At 41.7% G+C, this 27,151-nt stretch overlaps 1 long non-coding RNA gene across 1 annotated transcript in view; it reads right to left on the bottom strand.

The window, feature by feature from the left end:
- Window positions 1-24,576, bottom strand: part of LOC140469461 (uncharacterized) — a 63,337-nt gene extending 38,761 nt beyond the window's left edge. The window contains exon 1 of the long non-coding RNA XR_011956117.1: window positions 24,438-24,576. This is a non-coding gene — a long non-coding RNA (uncharacterized lncRNA). The remainder of the gene's footprint in view (window positions 1-24,437) is intronic.
- Between the last annotated feature and the right edge of the window lie 2,575 nt (window positions 24,577-27,151).

Below are 27,151 nucleotides of genomic sequence, written 5' to 3'. Positions count from 1 at the left end.
AGCACAGGAAATGATATCACTGACGCAAGGAAGCCTAAACACATACATAGAAAGTGGGCCATGCCACCAGTGCTTCATTTAGAGGTTCACTGATGTTACCTAATATGGTGACAAAACATCTGAAACTGAACCTTCCCGCTCAGTGAGCAAACCTACATCCAGGATCTTTTGGATGGTTGCAATCTCTTTACCTGTCAAATGTGAAATATATTTATGTCATCATATTGTTGCAGTATGTGGTTTGAACTGGAATTCTAATTTATTGATTGATTTCTGGCACCTGTTCTGATATAGGGTCTGCTCTGCTCCTTGTGGTAACTTAGAAGTACTAAATAAGGACTTACTCTTGAATAATCTGCCTTCCTTCTTCCTCCTCCTAAATTTCAACCAAATTCCTCCATTTGAAGTAAGTGGCAGTGACTTTAAATTATTGGACAAACTTTTTTTCTGAAAAGTGGATCAATTATTAATTCTCAGCCTACTGAAGACAGATGTCTACTGTGTGTTAAAATGAATTTCCAGCAACTTCAATTTATAAATCATGTGCCAAATTCAAAATCCTTAATTTAAAAATCCTTACGTGGCAATTTAACATCCAATTTTACCCAATTTGAAAGCGAGAAGCTATTGAATGTTTCCTCTGCTTCATCAACAGATAAGTGAGCTTTTTTTGACTACTTTTTTTGCTGCCAATAAATATTAAAACACTTTTATAAATATTCCACCTCACTTAAGTCAGCACCAGAATAATACTTCCTTTCAATAACACTTGCAAGAGCCACAGTAACAGCATCTGTGTTGTACTAAAAGTGAGGAGCTAAAATCGCTGACTGATTTTCAGCATCTGAAGAATGGGGGAAGGGCAGTAGACATCCAGACAAGAATCTTAAACAGAGTGATGGCTTCTGTTTAACAGGCTGCAGGATTGTTTTGGATCAAGAGTGGATGAGAGAATCAGCTCCTCTCCTTTGGCAAAACAAAATGCTGCTTTCCAATAATTTTGAGTCAACATATTTCAAAAGCTCTTTGATAAGTAGCCCCATGACTGGAATCAGAGCATGTGGAGTCAGGGGACAAGTGACAGAATGAATAGCAAACTAGCATAAAAATAAAAGAGACTAGATGTTGAAGATAATTGCCTTGACTGGCAGAAGTTAGAAAATGGTGTTCTACTGGGATCAGTACTGGGACTGCAGTGTCGTACAATTTTGAAATAATATATTGTATACAGTAAGGGACCATTATTGCTCACATTTATATTAATGATGTAGACACAAGAATGAACAGCTCACTTTAAAATTTGCAGATGACATTAAATTGTGGAGTAGAGATAACATTAACGAAAATTGCAACAATATGGAAGAAGGTGTATATAAATTGATTGTGCAAATGCCAATTAATTCCACGAGAGGTAGGGATGAGGATGTGCATTTTTGTGGGAGGATTAAGCATGTCACATAAGGAGAGGTGGTGATGTAATGGTAGTTCAGCAAGCTGGGAAACCAAGCTACTGTTTCTCGGGATATGAGTTCAATTGCCCCAGTGATAGATGTTGAAACTTTAATTGAATAAAAATCTGTAATAAAAAGATAGTCTTATGGCCAATTGTGTAGTCATGGTCAATTGTTATTAAAAAATTTCTATCATTTAGGAAAGGAAATCTGCCATCCTTACCTGGTCTGGCCTCCACGTGACTCCAGACTCACAGCAATTTATAAGAAATGTCTAAGCAATACTTATATTCCAAGAACACATTAAAAAGAAACTTGCCTGAGAAGAATGTAATTAGGAGCAAAGTAATTCAAGGGTATAGGACACAAATCTTTAAAAGTTCTTGCATTCGTCAACAAAATCATCAAAAATGAATCCAAGATTCATTCTTATGCAAATAAAATTGATTAGTAAAGGCAAAGAAAATAAGAATCCATACTGTGTAGAAACAGGTCCCTTGGCCCAACAAGTCCATACCGACCCTCTAAAGAGTAACCCACACAGACCCATCCCTTTACCCCACATTTACCCCTGACTCATGCACCTAACCTACACATCCCTGAATACAATGGGCACTTTAGCATGGCCAATTCACTGAACCTCCACATCTTTTGACTGTGGTAGGAAACCAGAGCACCTGGAGGAAACCCACACAGACACAGGAAGAATGTACAAACTCCACACAGATAGTCACGTACAAAGCCATGTTGACTATCCCGAATCAGTCCTTGCCTTTCCAAATACATGTACATCCTGTCCTTCAGGATTCCCTCCAACAACTGGCCTACCACTGAGGTCAGGCTCACTGGTCTGTTCCCTGCCTTGTCCTTACCACCTTTCTTAAACAGTGGCACCATGTTTGACAACCTCCAGTCTTCCGGCACCTCACCTGTGATTATCGATTATACAAATATCTCAGCAAGAGGCCCAGCAATGGCGTCTCTAGCTTCCCACAGAGTTCTAGGGTATATCTGATCAGGTCCTGGGGATTTATCTGCTTTTAACCGTTTCAAGACATCCAGCACTTCCTCCTCTGTAATCTGGACATTTTGCAAGATGTCACCATCTATTTCCCGACAGTCTATATCTTCCATATCCTTTTCCACAGTAAATACTGATGCAAAATATTCATTTAGTATCTCCCCCATTTCTGTGGCTCCACACAAAGGCCGCCTTGTTTATCTTTGAGGGGCCCTTTTCTCTCCCTAGTTACCCTTTTGTCCTTAATATATTTGTAAAACCCCTTTGGATTCTCCTTAATTCTATTTGCCAAAGCTATCTCATATACCCGTTTTGCCCTCCTGATTTCCCTCTTAAGTATATTCCTACTTTCTTTATACTCTTCTAAGGATTCACTCGATCTATCCTGTCTATACCTGACATATGCTTCCTTCTTTTACTTAACCAAATCCTCAATTTATTTAGTCATCCAGCATTCCTTATACCTACCAGCCTTCCCTTTCACCCTGACAGGAATATACTTTCTCTCGATTCTTTTTGTCTCATTTCTGAAGGCTTCCCATTTTCCAGCCGTCCCTTTACCTGCGAACATCTGCCTCCAATCAGCTTTCGAAAGTTCTTGCCTACTACCGTCAAAATTGCCCTTTCTCCAATTTAGAACTTCAACTTTTAGATCTGGTCTATCCTTTTCCATCACTATTTTAAAACAAATAGAATTATGGTCGCTGGCCCCAAAGTGCTCCTCCACTGACACCTCAGTCACATGCCCTGCCTTATTTCCCAAGTGTAGGTCAAGTTTTGCACTTTCTCGAGTAGGTACATCCACATACTGAATCAGAAAATTGCCTTGTACACACTTAAGAAATTCTTCTCCATCTAAACCTTTAACACTATGGCAGCCCCAGTCTATGTTTGGGAAGTTAAAATTCCCTGCTGAAAATGTGTTGCTGGAAAAGCGCAGCAGGTCAGGCAGCATCCAAGGAGCAGGAGAATCGATGTTTCAGGCATGAATGAGCCCTTCTTCAGGAAAGGGCTCATGCCCGAAACATTGATTCTCCTGCTCCTTAGATGCATCCTGACCTGCTGCGCTTTTCCAGCAACACATTTTCAGCTCTGATCTCCAGCATCTGCAGTCCTCACTTTCTCCTCAAAGTTAAAATCCCCTACCATAACTACCCTATTATTCTTACAGATAGCTGAGATCTCCTTACAAGTTTGTTTCTCAATTTCCCTCTGACTGTTGGGGGGTCTATAATACAATCTCAATAAAGTGATCATCCCTTTCTTATTTTTCAGTTCCACCCAAGTAACTTCCCTGGATGTATTTCCGGGAATATCTTCCCTCAGCACAGCTGTAATGTTATCCCTTATCAAAAATGTCACTCCCCCTCCTCTCTTGCCTCTCTTTCTATCCTTCCTGTAGCATTTGTATCCTGGAACATTAAGCTGCCAGTCCTGCCCATCCCTGAGCCATGTTTCCGTAATTGTTATAATATCCCAGTCCCATATTCCTAACCATGCCCTGAGTTCATCTGCCTTCCCTGTTAGGCCCCTTGCATTGAAATAAATGTAGTTTAATTTATTAGTCCTACCTTGTCCCTGCCTGCCCTGACTGTTTAACTCACTTCTGTTCTCAGCTGTCCCCGTCTCAGATCGAACTCTTTCCTCCCTATCTCCCTGGGTCCCACCCCCCACCTTACTAGTTTAAATCCTCCCAAGCAGTTCAAGCAAATTTCCCTGCCAGTGTATTCGTCCCCTTCCAATTTAGGTGCTATCCATTCTTCTTGTACAGGTCACTTCTACCCCAAAAGAGATTCCAATGATCCAAAAATATGAATCCTTCTCCCATACACTAGCTCCTCAGCCATGTATTCATCTGCTCTATCCTCCTATTCCTGCCCTCACTAGCTCATAGCACTGGGAATAATCAAGATATTACTACCCTTGAGGACCTCCTTTTTAAATTTCTGCCTAACTCTCTGTAATCTCCCTTCAGAGTCTCAACCTTTTCCCTTCCAATGTCGTTAGTTCCAATGTGAACAATGACCTCCTGCTGGCCCCTCTCCCCCGTGAGAACATGCTGCACCCTCTGTGAGACATCCTTGATCCTGGCACCAGGGAAACAACACACCATTCTGCTTTTTCCCTGCTGGCCACAAGGAAACGTGTGTCTGTACCTCTGACTACAGAATCCCCTAACACAATTGATCTCTTGGAAGCCGACGTACCCCTCATTGCATTAGAGCCAGTCTCAATACCAGAAACTTGGCCCTTCAAATATGTGGAAGTATTCCTTCATTCTGATAGTGTCGACCTACCAGAGAGAGATGAAACGATTACCATTTTCCTTAGCGGTCAGTTACTGTATTCTGACACTTAAAGGTCCAGTTTGTCACTTTGACAGCTGCCATCAAAGGTTAATGATATATATGTCAGGATGCTGAGGTGCCTGATAGGGAGTGGGTTGGAATGCTAGTTAGGTCAGATGACAAGGAGGTAGGGTGCCAGATGGGTAGGGTGTAGGAGACTAGTAAGGTGCAGGCTGGGGTGGGGATAGGGTGCAAGGTGGGGAGGGGCTTGGGGCCAATTGCTGGGATGCCATTTGTGAGTGCCAAGGTGCAAGGTGGCAGGGGAGCAGGTTAAATGTTTAGGGGGGGTCCAGATGGGCCAGAGAAATCGGCTCCACTGAGGTGAGGGAGGAAGTTTGGGTCTGACCAGGCAGGAAAACAAAAAAAAAGATGATTGGATTTGGTAATAGTTGCCGACGGTCTGATCGAGGGGATTTGGAGTGTGAGGCATTCAGAGGTGTCAGCTCTGGGAGTGTGGGCATTGGATCCTTGGTTAGGAGGTTTGGGGTCTGGGAGCTATGGCTTTAAGTATCCCCGATGGTTGTCAGATCCTCAGGGATGTTGGGTCAAAGTCTCAGAGTGTAAGGTCTCGGGAGATGGATGTGAGTGAGGTAAGTTTGAGCTCACTTTAATAATTATTCAGCTGTTGGACGATACATTTAAAAATCAAACGTTTTCCTGAGTAAGTATTTTACTGAAGTTCATCTGAACCATGCAAAGTCTCTGTTTCTCATGGATACTTTGCAGGATTCCATACCGAGTGGAATTGTCTAGTGGAAAATTAAAAAGTTAAATTTTCCAGATAATTCCTTCAGAGTGTGCTCTGATTGGGGTTCCACAGGATCCCCACTCGTAACGCCCATCTACACTGACTGTCTGGTCAGAAGAAAATCAACCCTGAAGTTTTCTGATAAAATTGATGTAAAGGAGATGTGACCACATCTTTGGGGGTGTCCAAAAATGTTGGGTCATAAATAAAACACTGTATAATTAAACCAGTGTGGATTTCTCATGAAACTCTTCAGCCAAAGTTTGTGCAGAATGTGGAACGAGCTGTCTGATGGAGTAGTAGAGGGGTGTAGTGCATTTAAGGGAGGGGCATTAGATAAGCACATAAGGGGAAAATGAATAAATAATCCTGTTGATAGGGTGGTTGTTAACCTCTGTGTTATAAAATCTTCCTTCGTGAGATGTGATTTCATGAATTTATTAGCTACTGGTACTTATTAACCACAGATTATTTTCCAGACGTCACATTCCAGGGACTTGAAATAATAGTAAAAGTTTGTTGTACATTTGCAGTTGAGAGTGTGGTGCTGAAAAAGCACAGCAGGTCAGGCAACATCCGAGGAACAGGAGAATCAATGTTTCGGGCAAAAGCCCTTCATCAGGAATGAGGCTGGGAACCTCGGGAGTGGAGAGATAAATTGGGGGTGGGGGTGCTGGGGGGAAATATAACTGAGAGTGCAATAGGTGGACGGAGGTGGGAGTAATGGTGATAGGTTGGAGAGGAAGGTGGAGCGGATTGGAAGAAAGATCGACAGGTAGGACAGGTCATGAGGGCAGTGCTGGAAGGTTGAAACTGGGATAAGGTGGCGGGAGGGAAAATGAGGAAACTGGTGAAATCCACATTGATGCCACGGGGTTGGAGGGTCCCGAGGCGGATGATGAGGCATTCTTCCTCCAGATATCCAGTGGGTTAGGGAGTTGCAATGGAGGAGGCCCAGGACCTGCATATCCTTGGAGGAGTGCGAGGGGGAGTTGAAGTATTCAGCAATTGGGCAGTGGGTTTGGTTGGTGCGGATGTTCCGGAGATGTTCTCTGAAGTGCTCTGCGACTAGGTGTCCTGTCTCCCTAATGTAGATGAGACCGCATCGGGAGAAATGGGTACAGTAAATGGCATGGTGGAAGTGCAGGTGAAACTTTGATGGATGTGGAAGGTTCCTTTGGGGCCTTGGATGGAGATGAGGGGGGGGAGGTGTGGCACTGGTTTTGCAATTCCTGCAGTGGCAGGAGAAGGTGCCAGGAGGGGAAGGTGCCTGTTGTGGGGGGCATGGATTTGACGAGATAGTCACGGAGGGAACAGTCTTTAGAGAAAGTGGATGGGGGCGGGGGGTGGAGAGGAAACTATATCTCTGGTGGTGGGGTCTGTTTGTAGGTGGCGGAAATGGTGGAGGATGACACGATGTAAACAAAGGTTGGTGGGGTGGAAGATGAGGACCAGGGAGGTTCTGTCCTTGTTGTGGTTGGAGGGGTGGGGTTTGAGGGTGGTGGTGCAGCAAGTGGATGAGATGTGTTGGAGGACATTATCAACCACGTGGGAGGGGAAATTGCAGTCTTTAAAGAAGGGGGCCATCTGGTGTGCTCTGTGGTGGAACATTTGCAGTATTGTATCTTCCGCATTCTGATAGTCTGCTAATTGTCACCACGAAGAACAGCTGGAAGGAGTATGAATAGGATTGTCACCTATTCATTTCACAAAATATCCCAATAATCATCTGGGGTACTCAACCCAATGGACATAAACCATTGGACAAAATCATTCGGACAATGTGGCTCTGTTTATGAAATGAATTTGTTCAGAAATCACTTTTTGTCAGCAATATACGTGGAATCCCACTATATGAGAATTCATATGAGAATTCAGCTCACAATTTGCATGTTAAGCAGCTGTTTTCTCTTCAGACAAGCACTGGCATTTAAAACACAATGCCTGCATACTCTCTCTCTCTCTCTCTCTGTCCCTCCCCAACAATTTTCCAACAAGCACAAAGACATGGCTTGGCTGGTGGTAAGAAGGGCACTACCTATGAAATCTTTTTTGTGTGCCCTGTATGTCTGCGTCACCACACACTGTCCTCAAAGCAGCTGCAGAGGAGTGTGAGCAGTTGGGACTGTCACACACCCCCTTCTGGGATGTGCCTTTGGAAAGGATGTCTGGACAGAGATGCTGTGGCTTTTGTCGAGGTTCATCCCAAGTAGCTCCGTGACGTGGGATTCCATGCTCTACCATCTGCTTCCTGGGGGACGCACACAAACATTGACTACACCTGGAGGACCGTCAACCCGAACAAAATTGCTGTTTGGTTCGTCCGTAACTTATTCATCTTCGAGAACAAAGGAGTTGACTGTGACTGTGGTCAAGAGAGGTTGGAGGAAAGGGTGGTGTGGATAGGTGGGAAGGAAGGTGGACAGGTAGGGCAGGTAAAAACGGCAGTGTGGTGCCAAGTCTTTATGCTCACCTGGGAAATCCCAGATTGAACCCTCCAACTCGGCACTGTCCTCTTGAAATGTCCTACTCGTCCATCTTCCTTTGCATCTTTCCACTCCACCCTCCGCTCCAATGTATCACACTCATCCCATCTGCATCTACCTATCACCTTCCCAGTTACCTTGCCTCCAACCCCTCGACCCCTATATATTGCTCAGCCCCCTTCTCCCCTCCCCACATTCCTGATGAAGGGCTTATGACTGAAATGTCGACTTGCCTGTGACTCGGATGCCGTCTGAGCCTCTGTACTTTTCCAGCACCACACCCTTCGACTCTGACTCTCCAGCATCTGAAGTCCTCACTTTCTCCTCGACTGTGTGCTGCAGACTGGTACATTCCAAGATCCAGTACCACATGCTGAGGGATACACTGAAGCTTGGGACAGCTGCTGCCAAGGAGCAATGGGGAAAGATCACCATCTAAGGTCTTTCTGCGCAAGTTAATTGGGGATTCATTCAGTTATTGAACCTCTCCCTCCACCCTCTTGCCTCAGGTGTTTGTAAATTCAGTCGTGTTCAGAGATACCTTTGGTTTGTTTGCTGGATCATGTCAAACTCCAATATTTGTTTGTTTCTTCATTTGCTACTGTATCAGACTGAACTGCTTCAGTCACTATGCATGTCTCTAAAGATACTTTTATGAAGAAAGTATATTTTTGAAATTAAAAGAAAACTGCAAGGTTTGAACCTTGTCTGCAGATACGTGTGCTGTAGACAGAGCAGCTGTTATGTTCAAAGGAAGTGGCAAACTGCACATCTTTAAGCCTTCTCATTGTGAAATCAGGAGGACTGCTGAACTCAGCCTAAAGCTAGCCAGGTCACTAATCTTTAAGGATCATATCGGCTTTTACTTTACTGGACTGTAAAAGACTTAATCTGTCCTCCCATTCTGTAACCTATTGGTATGGCTGTAAATGTTACACGTGTGCACGAAAGTTCGAGCATGTTTCTTCTTTTCCAATAAACCAGATCAAATATACCATTCAGTATTATTTTTTTCCAAAATGAAAGAAATCTGTTTATGTCCGGGGAACATAAACAGTTGAGCAGTCATTAAATTGCCATATATATTCTTGTCTTAAAACAAAATCCATGGGGGATCAGGAGGGTCATTTGACCCCTCATTACTTGATGGCAACACTGTGCAGTTTGTTTCCAGGTTAGACTGCCTGTTTACGAACAGTCTATCTTTAATTTGTTGCATGAAAATACAAATATTCACAATGCACCGTTACACTGATAAATCCTTGGTCATGATGACAATTAGCCTCTGATATTTCAAAATAAAAACTATCTGAATGCTAAATAAGAGACACAGCAACACTGTCTCACAGTAGTGCTTATAATCCACCTGTCAAAGCCCTGTGCTTAAACTTTTGATGCTGTCCTGGCCTCTGTTGCCATCATGGAACTTCAATTCACACGAAGTAATGAAATAAATCCTTTGCCACATGCCCCTTATAATTTAAACTCGTCTTTCACCAGTCTCAATCTCCAGGTCCCAGTCAGCAAATGGAAGAACAAATTACTTCAATCACATTATTGTGTGTGCTTTCTCATCAATTACTGAATTGAGTAATGCCTTTGCTGTACTGAACCATTTTAATTATTCACTTAGCCCTGTACACCTCTGTTGCTGTAAATGAAAGAATTCAAAGCACACACTTGAGAGTTAGGTGAACGTGCTCCAAGAAGCAAACAGGCCTGAAGGCTGAATTTCAAACAATAATTCTTCTGTAACGTGGATCCCTGTACTTCTCAAAATCAAATAGAGGGTTGGGCAACTTGTCTTCTTTTTGTCGCTTGCATTGTCACACAGGCTGAAGGACACAGAAGATAGAAATAGAATTGAATTGTTGCCAAGTGGTGCACATATTTCCAAGCCCTGATGTCAATTAGGGATGCAGATATGAGAAACTGTTCCAGAACCAAACCACATTTCCATCTCCAATTTATTTTAATAGGTAGGGGGTGCTATTTCAACCAACAAATTATAAACTCTGTAACAATGAATCCTAATTTAGCCTAACATTAAATTTGATGTATTCCAGTGTCATAGAATCTCTACAGTGTGGACACCGGAATTTGGCCCAACAAGTCCACATAAAATCCCACCCAGACCCACTCCCCTACATTTCCCATGACTAATGAACACCCCTGAACACTATGGGCAATTTAACATGGCCAATTCACCTAAACTGCACATCTTGGGACAGTGGGAGGAAACCAGAGCACTCAAAGGAAACCCACACAGACACAGGAAGAGTGTGCAAACTCCACACAGACCATCACCTGAGGCTGGAATCAAGCTCAGGACCATGGCGCTGTGAGGCAGCAGTGCTAACCACTGAGCCACCATGCCACCCCAATGAACCTTTGTTCAAAAACGATGATTTATATTTGAAGATCATCAGACCAGTAGTCTACCCTAAAGTATCTTGCAAAAGTAGTCCAGAAGAGATTGAGTGGTGTTGCACATTATCTTTTGAACCTGATGATTGGATTTGAATCTAGGCTCAATCGATGGACTAACAATTTCTTTGTTTTGTCACCTCTATGTTCTGTATTTATCCTTTTAGTCCAGTACTTCTTCCTGCTATTTCCTTAAATAGGAAAAGTGCAGTCAAAAATAGCAGTGGCTAAAAATGTGCAAGACATGAAAAGTGTGGATAATATACATGCTTTCCATTTGCAAAGTGCCAAATAGCTTTCAGAAAATGGTTGGGACAATAATGAGGGCTCCTTGGTGATCTAAAGACATTCAGAATGCAGTGAAGAGTACATTTAGAACATTCACGTTAACAACTGACTGCATCTGAGATTTTGGAAATCCAATTTCTCTTTATCCATGTGTATCCAACTTTGCAGTATCTGTTCTCAACTGAGAACTGTCCATGATTTGGAGATGCCGAGTCCAGTTTGCCTGTTCACTGAGATGCCATTACTCCCAGCCAGAATAGGGATGTTCACCCTCCCCATCCATTTACACAAAAGAAGCAAATGACTCATGTCTATGATCAAAGATTGGTTGTGAACAGTTGTGATTAGATCATAGAAAGTGTTCTACTAATGGTTTGGAATCCCACAGGATATACTGAACTTTCAATTCTAGCATGTCTCTTTGAAGGGAGAACTGATGTCAGCAAAAGACGACTGGGCGGATGTAACTTCAGAGACTTTCAGACAAAGTTCAGAGTGGACCCATGATACACTCGTAGAGAATCAGGAAAACCTCATATCAAAAGAAAAAAGAAGAACAGGTATTGACAGACTAGCTACCCTTTCCCCTCTCTCAGAAAAAAAATACCATCTCTTACAACCTTGATTGTCTTTTTCACTTCTTAGGAGGCATTAACAGGAGGTATGTGTCACTGCTCCAACTAATATCAGGTGAACTCTTGAAAGCCCTGTTCAGTGGCCCATACAGAGTAGCTGAGAAGCTTAAGGAAGTGAATTTTCTAATGCAGACCCCCTGATCGGTGAAAAAGACAAAGGCTGTGTCATCTCAACATGATAAATCAGTACCGTTATCAAGAAGGGGACAAGCAAGGTAACAGTCTGCCCCATTTACACCAGCCTGGAGGACAAGGGGAGGAGTTATCATGAATTGGAGGGAGACATGGGGAAGATCCACACGGAACCCCCGTTACCTTGTTAATAGGTAGAGGGAAAAAGTTAATAGACAGAGGGGTCTATTTCAACCAATAAATTATAAACTCTGTGACAAAGCTTTGCAAAATCCCAATTCTGTCTTAGATTAAATTTTTCCTGTTTGAAAAACCTATCCAACCAATATACTAAGAAATTTAGATTCTTTATTTATACACCTTTGTGCAGACCTAATTTTTAAGGTTTTTAAGGTCTTAAGCAAAGACAAGCCAGGCTGCACCACTCTAGATCAACATGGTATGGATACAGGAGAGGAACATCCCATTAGGTAGCATCCCTTTCATGTAGACCCAGAAATGCCGGGTCAGTTTTGGAAGGGATTAACTAAATGGTAGAAGAGTCTAGCCGCAATGGCAGGAGCTTCCCAATTGTTCTTGTGCTGGAGCCAGATGAATTCTAAAAGGCTCAGTATTAACGACCGAAAAGTTAATGCAGTGACCCAAGCTGAATTGTATCCAGTCCCCTGGCTGGATGATGACATTGATGAAGTAGGTAAAGCAGCCTACATTACCAAAAAGTATTTATTCTTGGTTGGCTTTCTTGACTGCTTGAGTGAAGGAAACTCCCCTTTTCTAATTCCATATAGAACATAGAACATAGAACATAGAACATAGAAGAATACAGTGCAGTACAGGCCCTTCGGCCCTCGATGTTGCACCGATCAAAGCCCACCTAACCTACACTAACCCACTATCCTCCATATACCTATCCAATGCCCGCTTAAATACCCATAAAGAGGGAGAGTCCACCACTGCTACTGGCAGGGCATTCCATGAACTTACGACTCGCTGAGTGAAGAACCTACCCCTAACATCAGTCCTATATCTACCCCCCCTTAATTTAAAGCTATGCCCCCTTGTAGTTATATCAGTGTCAGGTCGTGCCAATCGGATTCTGAAATTGGATTCCTGTCACATTTTGGTTGGCATGGATCAAAGGGCCTGTCTCCGTGCTGTAGGATTCTATGACTCTATGACTTACCTTTCAAAGATCGATGAACCAGCTAGCAGCAGACTTATTTAATTGTGCAGCACACTGAGATGACTTCACAGAGTACAATGACTCAGTGCAGCTGGAAGCCCTCTTGCAGAAATATAGTCAGCTGTATTAGTGGTCAATCTTGCAAAGAACGAATTTACTGAAGGCTCAAGGGATCTATCTTGGACACATGGGGAGGGGGGAAAGGGAATTGAGGAGGACTGATGCCCAGAGCAGCAAATTCACGAGTGGGAGCAGAGATTCCCATTCTCAAAGCAAAATGGGAAATCATAAGGTTCTTAGGAATGTCTGGATTCTATTGATCTTTTATCTCAAGCATCAGCACAATCATTGTACTGCTAACAGACGTATAGCTTTGGAAACATTGAAGGCCCCTTTAGTAAATAAGCCCATGCTTACAACTCTAAACTTTAACTAAATATTTAAAGCAGCCATTGATGCAAGCGATATATCACAATGGAGCTGTTTTCCTTCAGAAACACAAATCTGGATAGAGGGATCAATCAGTTACTTCTCCAAAAAACCTAAATAAACAACAGAAATGGTACTCTACAGTGCAATGCAAAATCTCTCATTTACTACTGGCATTCAAACACTTTGAGATGTAGTGTGAGAATGAGTATAGAGAGATGACAGTCTAAACTGACCACAACCCATTTACTTTTATGAACAAGTTTAAGAGCCAGAATACCAGGTTGTTCTATTAGACTTTGTTCCTTCACCTGTCCACCTTAAAAAATGACCCACATTCAAGGAAATCGAAGGTAGTTACAGATGATCTATCCATAACATAAAGGGAGCTGGTTCAAACTGAAGGGATAACAATGATTGAGGCTAACAGATTAAATGTACATGTGAGTTTGTTGTTTTATATATTTAATTCTTTCCAGCCTTTTTTCAATAAGAATGGGATCACTTTTCATTCATCCTGTGGGGTAAGTGTCACAGTAATGGCTCACATCCTCACAGGAGTTATGGATATATCATACTTTTATTTCAACAGATGTGTTTTAAAGGAAGACTGCCACAGGCAGAAGATGTCTGCAGATGTATTTTTGGTGAGTTTCTGGTGCGTGCACCCACAGAAAGTGAAACCTGTAAGGTAAAGCAAACTTCAAATGTCAAATAGAAAGGCTAGCAAGAAAAAGGTAGTGAGATGCTAACTGCGTACTCCCCGTCTCAGCAAGAAGCCATTTACTGCATGCATGTTTGTGTGTACACTTCCAGGGATGTAGAAAAATGGGGTTAAAAAAAAACTGTCTGCAGCCCTTGATCTGGTAGTCAGTTATCTGATATACCCTTGGATGGATTGGTGTACTGTGAAGTTTGGGAACATCCATTACTCAACCCTACACTGCAGGTAAAGAAAGGAAAAAAAATGCATGCATCTCACGCTGCTGGCTGCAAGTTAGCTGCCATGCGAAGACAGCAGGATCAAAGAATTTCAATCTGCTTGAAAAGTCAGAAATCTCAAAATTGGTTTCTCATCCACTAATGCTAATGTTATCAATACCATCCAAAGTAATGGCTACAATATTCTACCATCTAATCCTAATGAGTCAATGAGAGAAAGTCCTGCATACATTTAAAAAAAACTTTTTTTTGGATTGAAGGATTTTTTTCCTAATCTGTGTATGTATATTGCTTTCTTTCATATTTAGTAACAAATAAACTCATTATTTTGTTAACTCAGGAAAGCCTGGATAAATTATCTCCATTTAAAAGATGCATTAGTTTGGTCTGGAAGAAAGATATCCATAAAGGAAGGGATACTTTTAAAATTATATTTATTCCAGCCAATGGAGAAAGCAAAGAAGGGAGTCAGTTTGTTTCTCCACACTCAGCAGTTTAATGATTTGCAGTATTTTGTCTGGAACTGTAATGAATTCGGAAAATGGTCATAACAAATAATAAAGCCTACTGAGTAATACAAGGTAAAGTCAAAAGCATAATGCAAACAACACCTCTGTTCCTTCAAATCTGTATTACTCCTTCAGAACTAGGATTGCGATGAAAGCCTGCAGCAATAAATCTCTTCTGATCTCAACAATCGCTGAGGCAATTTATATTATAGCAATGTCATAATCTCACAAGAAACAAAAGTGAATTCTGTCTATCGAATAACTTATCACTTCATCTATTCTTGCTGTTGATTGATTGCTTTGCATGGTAAGTTATTGAAAATGCATTTTCCTGATCTGCTCACAGTTTCCTTTCTCTAGAGACTCGCCAGCACCTAGTTCTGGAAATAGAATGTATAAATTATGCAGAGATAGCTAACACAAAGAGCCATATATTTTGATATGTAAAGACAATAAAAGTGCAGACTTGATAACAGCTTTCCGTTAGCACACTATCACAGATAGAAAAAATGTCTTCTTTTACACTGCCAAGACAAATCATGTTTCCATGTGTTTGCTGTCTGGAAGCTGAGGTCATCAATCAAAGTTCAAAATTACTAATAAATAAGAACAGCATACCTCTCATGAGAATACCTCTCATCAACCATACAATTATTATACTGCAGCTTCTTTATAATACTTTACTTCAGACTCACTAGCCATGCGAGTATCCCAGACCTGATATAACCATGGTTTAAAATAACAATTCATCCTTTCAATGTCCCTTAGGTCATAAGGGTTTCTATCTTTTTTTCCAAAATCCAGTGCAACACTTAACTGAATGAAAGAGATCACATTCAGTGCACAGATGCTCTCTTTATGACTTTGGTTGACCAAGCAGTGTGGATTAGATAGAGGATGCCTCATGAAATGTGATATCAAATTGCATGTATTCACAAGGGAGGTTTCACCTGATAACTCAGAGGTGTCATCATCCATCACTGGTTATTTGGACTATTCTTGGCAGTCAAATATCAAGTGTTGTTGTGCCTCCTGTCATGATATTTTCTGTTCTTCTAATATGCCTATATTTATACATTAAAAGTCTGTGCTGAACCAAAATGGGAGGAAACCTCAAACAGAGAACACTTTGGCATAATTCTCTAAATTAGTTTTAAGCTCCATTGACATTGCATTCGCTACATTAAAAGACCTCTTTGTAAAAACTGCTATGTAGTTTTAGGAAGAAAATTTCACTTATGAAAAACTTTTCTTTTTAAAAATAGGCTCCTCTTAACTGTGTGTTGTTCATTGAACATTCTTGTGCTCACCAACCATGCTGGTTCTCAAGATCCCAGCATCTCAAGTTTAACTTTATCATCTTTGATGGCCTGGCTCAACAAACTTTGCAAAATTCTCTTCCACCTCCCAACAGTCTGTCCAACTGATTCTGATCCAGTTTTACTTTCCTCTCTCTCTAATGGAGAGAGGAGGAATTTTGTTTGATAGAAAATCCAGGTATTGGGATCAACCTTTTCAACCAAGGTTTCACTCTTCCCTCTTTACCTTCCCTTTGCTACAGGTGTCTGACTTGGTATCTTTTATTCCCAACATCAAAAGTTTGAAGTAATGCAAGCTTCTGCTGTTGGTAATTCATTTGATAGGGGTTACATATTCACCTTTCCATAGCAACATTAGACCGTAAGACATAGGAGCAGAAATTATGCCATTCAGCCAAGTGGTTTCTCAACTCCTTCCTCCTGCTTTCTCCTTGTAACTCTTGATCCCCGGATACTCAAGAACCTATCTATCTCAGTCTTAAATATACTCAATGAACTGAGCTCCACAGCCTTCTGTGGCAATGAATTCCATAGATTCTCCACTCTCTGGCTGAAGAAGCTTCTCCTTATCTGCATTCTAAAAGGTCTTCCCTTTATTCTAAGGCTGTGCCCTCCTCGTCTTTCCTAACAATGGAAACATCTTCCTACACCTACTCATTTTGATAATGTTAGGGACAAAGTCTTCCTGTGTGTCAGTCAGGGTCAATATGTCCAATCTTTCTGCCATGTGCTACCAGCAGGGAACTGTGAACATCTAAAAACTCCTCTTTAATCAGAAACCTGGAACTGACTTTAGAAGTCTAACTGACAATGACAAACATCGCTTCTGAGTCAATTGAAATGTTCTGAGATCAGGTGAGGTACTAATGTACTGGTGCCAATATTGATCTGAATATTGTTCCAAAGAAATACTCATCTCAACTTGATTTCAACGCTGTGCATGAGACTCAGTCGTCATCATTAATTGTAAAGACTATAAGAAATGGAGGACTTGAAGCTAATTGGATTCTATGAAGGGAACAGTATCGCATATTTATTTTGGATGGATGACCCATAATGGCATAGCTTCTTTAGACAAGATCAGTATTTTCTGTTTATCCTGAGAACCTTCCTTTTAACCACTGCAGTTATTTGTGAGACAATTGAGTGACTTGCCAGACAACCTCAAGGACAATGAAGAGTTAACGATATATTATTGCTGGCAAATCGCATTTTGAAATGCAGGATCTTCTTATCAAACCACTCATCACAATCCTGACTGTGATTGAAGAAAAAAAAAGCCAATTGCTCATGAGTATTCAATCAATCTTTACTTTCAAATTTGTCTTGATACTTTAATTGGATAAATTGAGGATCTTTCCTCAAGGAATGAGAAAGGTGCAAGATGCGCCTAACTGAGGCATTTACCATTGTGAAGGGATTTGATATAGTGGATATAAAGAAGTTACACCCATGGGTAGAGTAGAAAACTAGGGGCTATAAATTATATATCATTCAATATCTGACACAGATTACCACCTTTTTTACACAACAAACGAGCTCCTTGCTTCTAACAGGTCATTCTGATTTGCACTCCTTGGAAAGTCTGGTCCCATGTCCCATTATCAATCTAAAGATGCACAGATGAAGTGAATTGGCTATGCTAAATTGTTCAGGGATGTGTAGGTGAGGTGCATTAGTCATGGGTAAGTGTAGACTAATAGAGTAAGGGAACGGTCTGGGTGGGATACTCTTCGGAGGGTTGGCGTTGACTTGTTGGGCTGAAGGGCCTGTTTCCACACTGTAGGGATTCTATTTCTATTTTTCTATCTTCTGCTTGTGGTTGCAATCTGCCCAAACTAACTACCCTCCAAATAAAGAGGTTCCTCCTAAATTATTTATTGATATTAATGACTATCATGTAATTATGAAAAATGTGAAGTGTTCTTCCATTCTGACAGGTCCCTGATTGTGATGATCGTCTGGGGGAAAAGCATACAACATCCCTGTTCTACAGCAGTCAGCTGCTGTAGTCTTTGTTTTACAAATCCATCCACTTTGACCACTGCTGTCAATGGGTAAGTAAGTATATAAGCTGAGGCTAGGTCATGAAGTAAATGATGTGCCAAGTAGATAAGTTATCAACTGAGTAATGCAGTAGAGAGACAGGTGGTATAGTGTCATGTGAGTAGAAAGTTAGGGAGTAGTGTGCAATTCAGTGGGTAAATGATAGAATGCTTTGAGTAAGTCAGGTAAATGAGAGATATCAGGTCTAGTTAGGAGTTGGGGGTTATAAGGTTGTCAGGTCCCGTAGACTGGGGTTGACTCTGGCACTAGAGCAAGGATGTTAGATCCACAGTGAGGAAATGGGTGTTCAGGGTTCTGTGGGGTAGGTGACAATGATCTGATCCAGATCAGGGGTGTTAGATTGGGTGGCAGAGCAATGCAGGAGTTGAGTCTGAACCAACAGAAAAGTGGTTGGATCAGGAGTTGGGGACTATAAAGGTTCTCAGGCAAGGCGCTGTTGCGGACGTGTGAGGTAGATTGGGTATCTGTTTAGTAGTGACTCAATGTCAGACTAAGTATTTAATTAGCTACATTTTCCAGAATAACAACTTATTTAACTTAAAATGAACCCTCTAGATTCATCAATTGGATGGATACATTAAGCAAAGAGATTTCAGGTATTTGAAAACTGACCCGCAGAATCTTAAATTTCCCACTCAATTCCTTTGGCATTTGCTGTGATGGATATTCCATAACGTCCCCACGCATAAATCCCGTCTACCCTTCTGAAACTGTTATGTGCCCATCTGAAAATCCGAGTCATATAGATACATTCTTTTTAAAAGGAAGGTTCAAGTGAGATAAAGTAGTGGAAGCCTGTGCAAAAAGGATTGGATAAAGGACAGTGAGAGTGGGCTCATATAGAGCTTCAGACCACTAAGGAAGCAGTGCACTGTTGCGAGGCTAAATGGTCTGTTTCTGTGCTTTAAGTTCTATATAATCTGATGTACGTCTATTACTCTCACTACGCAGTGATTGAATCTGAAATGAATTCTTACTTTCTTGAATTTTTTTCAATAGCTTTGAATATAGAACTTGTGAACGAGGCCAAAGGCAAATAAGCAGATCAGTCAGCAATGGGACATTGAAGGCAATTCAATTTGAAAATCAATGAATGCAAATGTTTGCAAAGACAGAGAGGATAGGAAACACAAGAATAGAACAATCATTAAGACATCTCATTTCAAGGAATGTTTTTCTTTGAAATTGATGTGGAATATTTGCATTGGTGACTTCAGTCATGTACTGCAGTTGTACAAAATAGATAAATGCAATCAATTTGCTCCGGGACTTGAGCCATTTGGTTTAGCAAGATAGGATGTGCTCACCTCTGTGAAAACCGGGGAAGACTTGGATGTGCTACCTGCTACAATGAAAAGAACTGTCGTTGATATACAGTACTCTGCTGAGTAGTAGACTCCAACATCAATGATGTTGGGAGAATAACACATTATGTCGGGTTCCAGAAATGACCTCTCTTAACTCCTCTTGTATATTGTGCTTATATTTAACAAAATGTCATTAAAGTTAATTGCCAACGTTGTTGACAATCCTTTAGTAACTTTGTTACAATCGTACTACATTGAGGAATCCATTTACCAAATGTTTAGGAAGAAGGAAGACATGCAGGTAGTCAGCCACACTCTAACAAATATCAGGGTTAATTCAAAGCAATGGAAAGATTTTAGGACCTCAGTCAAATCCCCTCTCAACCTTTTCATTTCCAAGAAAAACAAACCCAATCTCTTCAGTCATTGAAGGCCTTCAGGCCAGGAACCAAACTCTCCGAAGACTTCACAACTTTTTCCATTTCAGATAGATGATACTGTTACTTAATTAACAATAACTTGATGTTTAAATATATGGTTGAATCTCTTGTTGGAGCCTGCATTGCCAAGGCTGATACTCCACTGTCAGATGAGGCCCCACGTACTTGCTCAAGTGGTCATAAAAGATTCCTGACAAAACCTGAAGAGGAATAGTGGAGTTATTTCCAGTCTCCAAAACAATAATTGCTCATCTTCTTTCAAATCTTCAGCCTAGCATATTCAGAGATGTTTGCATTAAGAAAGCAAAATGAAAATTACCATATGAGGCATCTTTCATTTTGCATGTGCGCAACTGCAAATATTTTAATTGCCGAATTGACATCAAGAAACAGACCATCTATTTGTTGTATTTTCAGGTAGCTGAGCTGCAAGAATGTCACTTCGTTTCATTATCAACCATTGGTGGCTTGTGGTTGGGATATTCTTCCTTTCTTACATATTTTCTCATCAACCTGCTCAGATATCTTATTGCACACTTCAGGAACAGTTTGGAGTTAAACCTGGGCATCAGGGTTCAGAGGTAGGGACACTATACGGCTGTGGTGAAAATGTGTTGCTGGAAAAGCGCAGCAGGTCAGGCAGCATCCAAGGAACAGGAGAATCAACGTTTCGGGCATCAGCCCTTCTTCAGGACCCTATATGGCTGTGTCAATAAAGAGGCACTTGTTTTAATTTCATGATAGGTACAATTAACGCTAACTTGTTCATTATAATTACAGCTAACAGGAGCTAGGTTACATTTATCACTACTGTTCTTTTTAAACTTATAAACAGTGACCAAGTTATCAATTGTACTCTGTTGAGCATCTGGCAGTTATTTTAACCTACCTGTTTTGACATGCTATAATATAGATCCAGGCCAAGTGAGATTTGAACTCAGGCTATCTCAGCAGGAACACTACCACAGCTCTTTTCTCTTTATTTTAACTGATTTTCTAATCATCTGCCCAATGATGTATTTACACACCTCTGGAACAGGTGGGACTTGAACCCAGGTCCCCTAGCTCAAAGGTAGGAGCAATACTACTACACCACAAGAACACTTACCTTCCTTTTAAATTTTAGTTCAACCTGCTTTTCTAAGCAACCTGTTCTGAGATGCTATTACACACACCTGTGTTGCCGGTGGGTCTTGAAGCCTGGTTTCTAGATTCAGGGATTGGGTCACTACCGTTGCACCACAAGAGGACCCCCCTGAAAAGAATGAATTACATACACTGCCCATAGTGTAATGTTTTTCTAATCAATCTGAGATGTTTACAATGAACGTCTGGAACAAGTGTGACTTGAACCCAGGCCTTCAGGGTCAGAGGTCGGGACGTTGCCACTATACCAAAAGAACCCCTATCTTCCTTTGAATTTAATCTTGTCTAATTATCTGTGATAGAAGTTCGACTGCTACAGAACCTTAATAAGAGGCACTTGTCTGATAAAACAAGGTGTAGTTAATTTCATGATAGGTACAATTAACATTAACTAGTTAGATATAATTACAGCTAACAGGAGCCAGATTACTTTATCTTTATTACGATCTCAGGCAAAGCTGTTGATTTCTCTACCACCAGGCTAAGTGGAGCAAATATCACTTCAACATAACCATCTTCAAGACCATAACCTTATATAACAATAATCACATTGTTAGCCACGGAAGATTGTTGCATATAAATTAACTGCTATGTTTCTGACATAACACAACAGAGACTTCCCTTCCAAACAAAGTACTTAATTGGTAGCAAAGTTCTTTGAGAGACCTGCTGGTCAAGAAAAGCATTTTGTAAAATATATCAAGTTTCTGATATTTGCTTCTGTTTGAAATGAAAGATGCCTGAACATAAAAGGCAGAAGATTTGGTGCAAGTATACCTGTAAAATCTATCAGTTATTGGATCTCTACAACACTTTTTTGCCAATCCCAAAATAGCTGCTTTGTTTTTTCAAAATGTAACATTCCCTGCTGTGCTGATTCCAGTATGAGTATTACAGTGCACAGCAGGTACAATGCCTGATGCTGAAGATCCTAAAAAACACCTGAGGAAATGTTTTCTCTTCCATTATATTTTTGCTATGTGTTGAAAATTAAGTGTGAAATACAACTTACAGAAAATAGAGCAAAGGTTAAAGTGACAAATCGTAGTGAGTCTCTGCTACCAAAATCAACATGATTACTTTTCAGGGATGAGGAATGAAGGCATTTTTTCAGGATGTTTTCCCCATTATAACTACAGAGTGATTGAATAGAAGTGTTCGAGATCACGAAGCATTATAACAAGCCAGTGATAGATTTTTGTGACAGGATGTTGAGGCTGTAACGACAGGAGGTAAAATTAAGATAATTACAGAACAGCATAATAGTGAGGTTGGAAAATGAAATCTTTATGTATGAAACAATGACCAGAGCTTGTACTTATACAACGCCTTTGAAAAATTAAAATGCTCCAAGTCATTTGCAAAGGAACAATTCACATAATCTGACACAAAGTCACGTAACGGGTTTGAGAGCAATCATTTGGTCAAGATAATTTGCTTAAGGAGTTTGTTAAATGAGTACAGCAAGGATCTGAAGTGTCGTGGTTTGAGGAGTTTAGTCTGGGACCTGTTGCATGGCCTGCCAATGGGAACAATTACGATCAGGTAACATCAAGAGGTTCAGATGTTTAGCAATGTATTGATATCTTGGAGAGTTTTAGGACTGGAGGGGGACAGAGAGAGATCTGATGCTGGGGAGGTATTTGAAATCAAGGATGAGTGATTTACAATTGAGAAATCATAGAATCATAGAATCCCTACAATGTGATAACAAGCCATTTAGCCCATTGAATCCACACTAACCCTCTGTAGGGTATCCCACCCAGACCCACTACCCTAATCTATTCCAGTAACCCTGGATTTTCCATGGCTAGACCACCTAACCTGTACATCCTGGACAGAATGGGCAATTTATTATGGCCTATCCACTTATCATACACACCTTTGGCCTGCGGAAAGTTGATGAAAAGGGAGCCAGTGAGCTCGGGGTGATGGGAGAACGGGACTTCATCCCTTATAGAATAAGGGAAACAGAATTTTCGATGATCTTAAGCTTATAGAGGATTAAAGATGGATTGTTGTGTATTGCCAGTCTGGAGGTAGCAAAGGGCTGGAGCAAAGTTTCAGCAACAAATGAAGCTGGACAGAATTGCAATCAGAACATGGAATTCTCTGCTCCCCTTCGCTGCCTCCAAACTTATAGCCCCTATGTCGCAGAGGCCGAACGCTAATTCTCCAATACCACATCTTACTTCCCCTTACCAATGACCCCACCATGACCCAACAGACCAAAAGCAAATGCACTGTCTGTGCCCTCATTGCCTTTGGTGATCTCCCTTCCACTGCCAGTTCCCTGGCCCCCAGCGTTTTATCTTCACTATCAACGTGCAGTCCTTATACACGTCCACACCCCATAAGGATGGCCGTCAGGCCTTCCACTTCTTCCCCTGCAATAGACCCATCCAGTCACCCTTCATCAGTACCCTCCACCACCTTGCCGAACTGATCCTCACTCTCAATAACTTTTCCTTTAACTCCTCCAATTTCCTCCAAATCAAGGGAGTGGCCATGGGCACACAGATGGGCCCCAGCTACGCCTGCCTCTTTGTTGGCGATATTGAACAGTCTCTATTCAGTACCTACACAGACACTGTGCCCCAACACCTCCGCCGTTACATTGGTGATTTCATCGATGCAGCATCTTGCACCCAGCTGAACTGGAGCAGTTCATCGACTTTGCCCACAACTTCCACCCCACCCTCAAATTCACCTGGTCCATCTCAGACATTTCCCTGTCCTTTCTTGACCTTTCAATTTCCATCTCCAATGACAGTCTCCAGACAGACATTTATTACAAACCTACAGACTCCCATAACTACTTGGACCACACCTCCTCCCTACAAGAACTCCATCCCATTCTTTCAGTTTCTTTGCCTCTGCCCCATCTGCTCAGATGAGGAGACATTCCACTCCACCTTATTTGAATAATGTGCTTTACCTCCCCCTCCATCATCCAAACAGCACTCTGCCACGCCACCTCCACTCCTCGTTCCACTGCTCTAAACCCACCCACGAAACCCAATAATTCAGAGATCCCCTTTTCCTCCCCTACCAGCCCACCATTCTCCACATCCAATGCATCCACAAACTCCAACTAGACCCCACCACCAAGGACATCTTCCGCTCCCCACCTCTCTGCCTTCTGTAAGGCCAATTATCCCAGCCGGGCCCACAGAGGCCGACCAGACCTCCCAATCACTGCCCATTTTAATTCCCCTTCCCACTCCCTTTCCGACATGATCATCCTTGGCCTCCTCCATTGCCAGAACAAACCAAACCGCAAATTGGAAGAATATTACGTAATCTTCTGCCTGGGCAGCCTTCAGCCCAGAGGACTCAACATTAATTTCTGCAATTTCAAATAACCTCCCTCCCCATCCCCCAATTCCCTTCTCAGCCCCTCCCTTCCATTCTTCCCAGCCATCAACCGGATTCATTTCCTTTCTTCACCTATCCCCACTTCCCCACCCTGACCCGTCAACCCCCTTTATCTGCAACACCTCCCTCACCCACCCCCAGTCCTAAAGAAGGGTTACACCTGAAATGTTGACTTCTCCACCTCTTGATGCTGTCTGGCCTGTTGTGTACTTCCAGCCTCCTGCCTGTTGGTTTCGGATTCCAGCACCTGCAGTTTCTTTGTCTCTCTCACAAACCATTGGTGAAGAGAATTCATCAATCATTGAACAGAGAAACACTTGCTTGATAAAGGTGTAACCTGTGGGGAGCATGCAATAGATGGAAAAATTGTGAAATTGATGACAGAGTGAATTGTTAACATTCTATAATTTGATAAGCTGTCTCTGTATAGTGTGGGTGGAAAATACTTTGTATGTCCCTTTAACATTTGCAACATAGATACAATATTACACTGTTATATAATTTGCTCCCAAATTCACAGAAATATAACAGCTGGAGGAAGACTTCTTGGTGAGATGAGTGAACTAAGTTCAAAGCACAACAATCGACAGTGTTTGAGTTTTCAGAATATATTTTCTGGTCTGTGGAAAATGAGCCAACTAACATCTCATCAAATTTTTACTTTCTATCACCCTGGTGAGCCTTGTCTTAATATGGATAATCCCTATCAAACATGAATTGGGTTGGATGTTTGGAAATTTTGGGAAGTTTAAGTACGGCTCTCTATTTATAAAATGCTAAGGAGGAAGTTGTGAATGCAAGTTACAACCAACACGGAAGGACACCATATTTGGAAGAATTTTAAGGAAGTGAGGAGGAGGAAGAAAACTGATAAATGCTCAGATCCCAACACTGATATTAAAAGGAACACCATCTGGGTGATTATTGCTTCTCTTGCATTTCACGCCTCTACATATTTTTGCTTAAATAGGTCTCTTACAAAGTAAACCAAGTGGGTGGTGGAAAAGTGTGACTAGCTAAAAATACATAGCACAAAACTGAGACAAGGACAACACAGCTAAGTCAATGAAGACAAAAGGAACTAATTTATGGTCCTGATTTAAATTTCATTGTTGAATGCATAATAATAAGGTGGACTGGGACTGGGATACTAAGATCACCCAATCTATGCCATAGGTTCTGGATAAAAAGAAATAAAATGCATGGTACCCCCATCATACCCCAACAATATTTTTAAAATTCATTCCAAGGTTTAAGTTTCCACTTAAGGGCATTGGAAAATTTGGCCCTTGGTGAAAATTGGTGAATGCAAAACCATTTGTAATGAACTGACAACTTGCTTTTATCCCTTCTTCCTTGTCTGATTTTTCCATGCACCTTCTATTCCGTGATAATCTTTTCAAACCTTGGACATAATTGTGTCCTAACACCCATGATTAAGAGAATGGTAAAGTGGTCTGTTTTATCTTCTGTTGCTGTCACATGTATGTTTATCATGTGTGTGCACCTTTCTGTCCGTGTGTTTATGTGTATATGAGCCTATACTTGTGTGTAGACATCTGTGTGCATCTGTGTATGTCTGTGGGTGTGTGTGTCTGTCATGGTTTACAGAGCTGTGGTGGTTCCCGCTCTCCTATATGGCTCTGAGAAATGAACTGTCTCTAGCAGACACCTCAAAACGCTGGAGCAGCACCACCAACATGGCCTCTGCAAGATCCTGCCAATCCGCTGGAAAGACAGACACACCAACACCAGCATCCTTGACAAGGCCAACATCCCCAGCATCGAGGGACTGACCCTGCCTTAATTAGCTGCAATGGGCTGGGCCTGTTGTCCACCTGACCAACACAACACTCCCCAAGCAAGCACTCTACTCCCAACTTCGAAACCGCAGGCAGGCCCCAGGTGGATAGAGGAAGCGATTCAGTGACACTCCCAAGACCTCTGTGGCGAAGTGCGGCATTCCCACAGATACCTGGGAATCACTGGCCCAAAACTGTCCAAAGTGGAGGAAAAGCATCCAGGAAGGAATTGAGCACCTTGCCATCGAGAAAAAGTGGAAGTGAAAACAGTGAAAGGAGTGCATTGCCACACTAATGCCCTTCCCATGACTACCACCTTCCCCAAGCGTAACAGAGCCTGCAGTAGTTGTATCAGTCTGTACAACCACCTACAGACCCTCCCTGAGAGGGGAAGAGAGTCATCCTCGTCCGTGAGGGACTGCTGATGATGGGATGTTTCTATGTGCGCACCTGTATTGTCTGACTGTGTATGCAGGTGGAGATATGTCTGCTTTCCATGAGCAAATCTCCCTCACAAAGACCAGACTCAGTTCCCATCACCAATTCTTCTCAAACGCTTAATTCATATAATGGAAAGAAATGTTAAAATAGAGAAAGCCATTAATTGCTTTTGGAGAGATAATTTAAAATAAAAACTTGCACCACTAGGCAAACATTTTTTACCGGATTAGTGGTGCTGGAAGAGCACAGCAGTTCAGGCAGCATCCAACGAGCAGCGAAATCGACGTTTCGGGCAAAAGCCCTTCATCAGGAATAAAAGCCCGAAACGTCGATTTTGCTGCTCGTTGGATGCTGCCTGAACTGCTGTGCTCTTCCAGCACCATTAATCCAGTATTTGGTTTCCAGCATCTGCAGTTATTGTTTTTACCTCAAACATTTTTACCAGCTACCTGTTACCAGCTGGAATTTGTGTGAACACAGAGATACCAACTTTCATTGGAAGCTTTTGCAACTTTCACCAATGGTCAACAAAAGATAAATTTCTCATGAATACTAATAGTCATTCCACATTCTAAAAGGCATTTTTTGTGCGATAAAAAAGGTCCAGCTGATAAGAGACTGCTGTATCCACTATGTAAAAATTTCACAGAAG

The sequence above is a fragment of the Chiloscyllium punctatum genome, chromosome 49, assembly GCF_047496795.1.
Source record: "Chiloscyllium punctatum isolate Juve2018m chromosome 49, sChiPun1.3, whole genome shotgun sequence".
Taxonomy (NCBI): Eukaryota; Metazoa; Chordata; class Chondrichthyes; order Orectolobiformes; family Hemiscylliidae; genus Chiloscyllium; species Chiloscyllium punctatum.
Note: the sequence above shows the minus strand (reverse complement) of the source record. Positions and strands in the feature narration are given on the sequence as shown.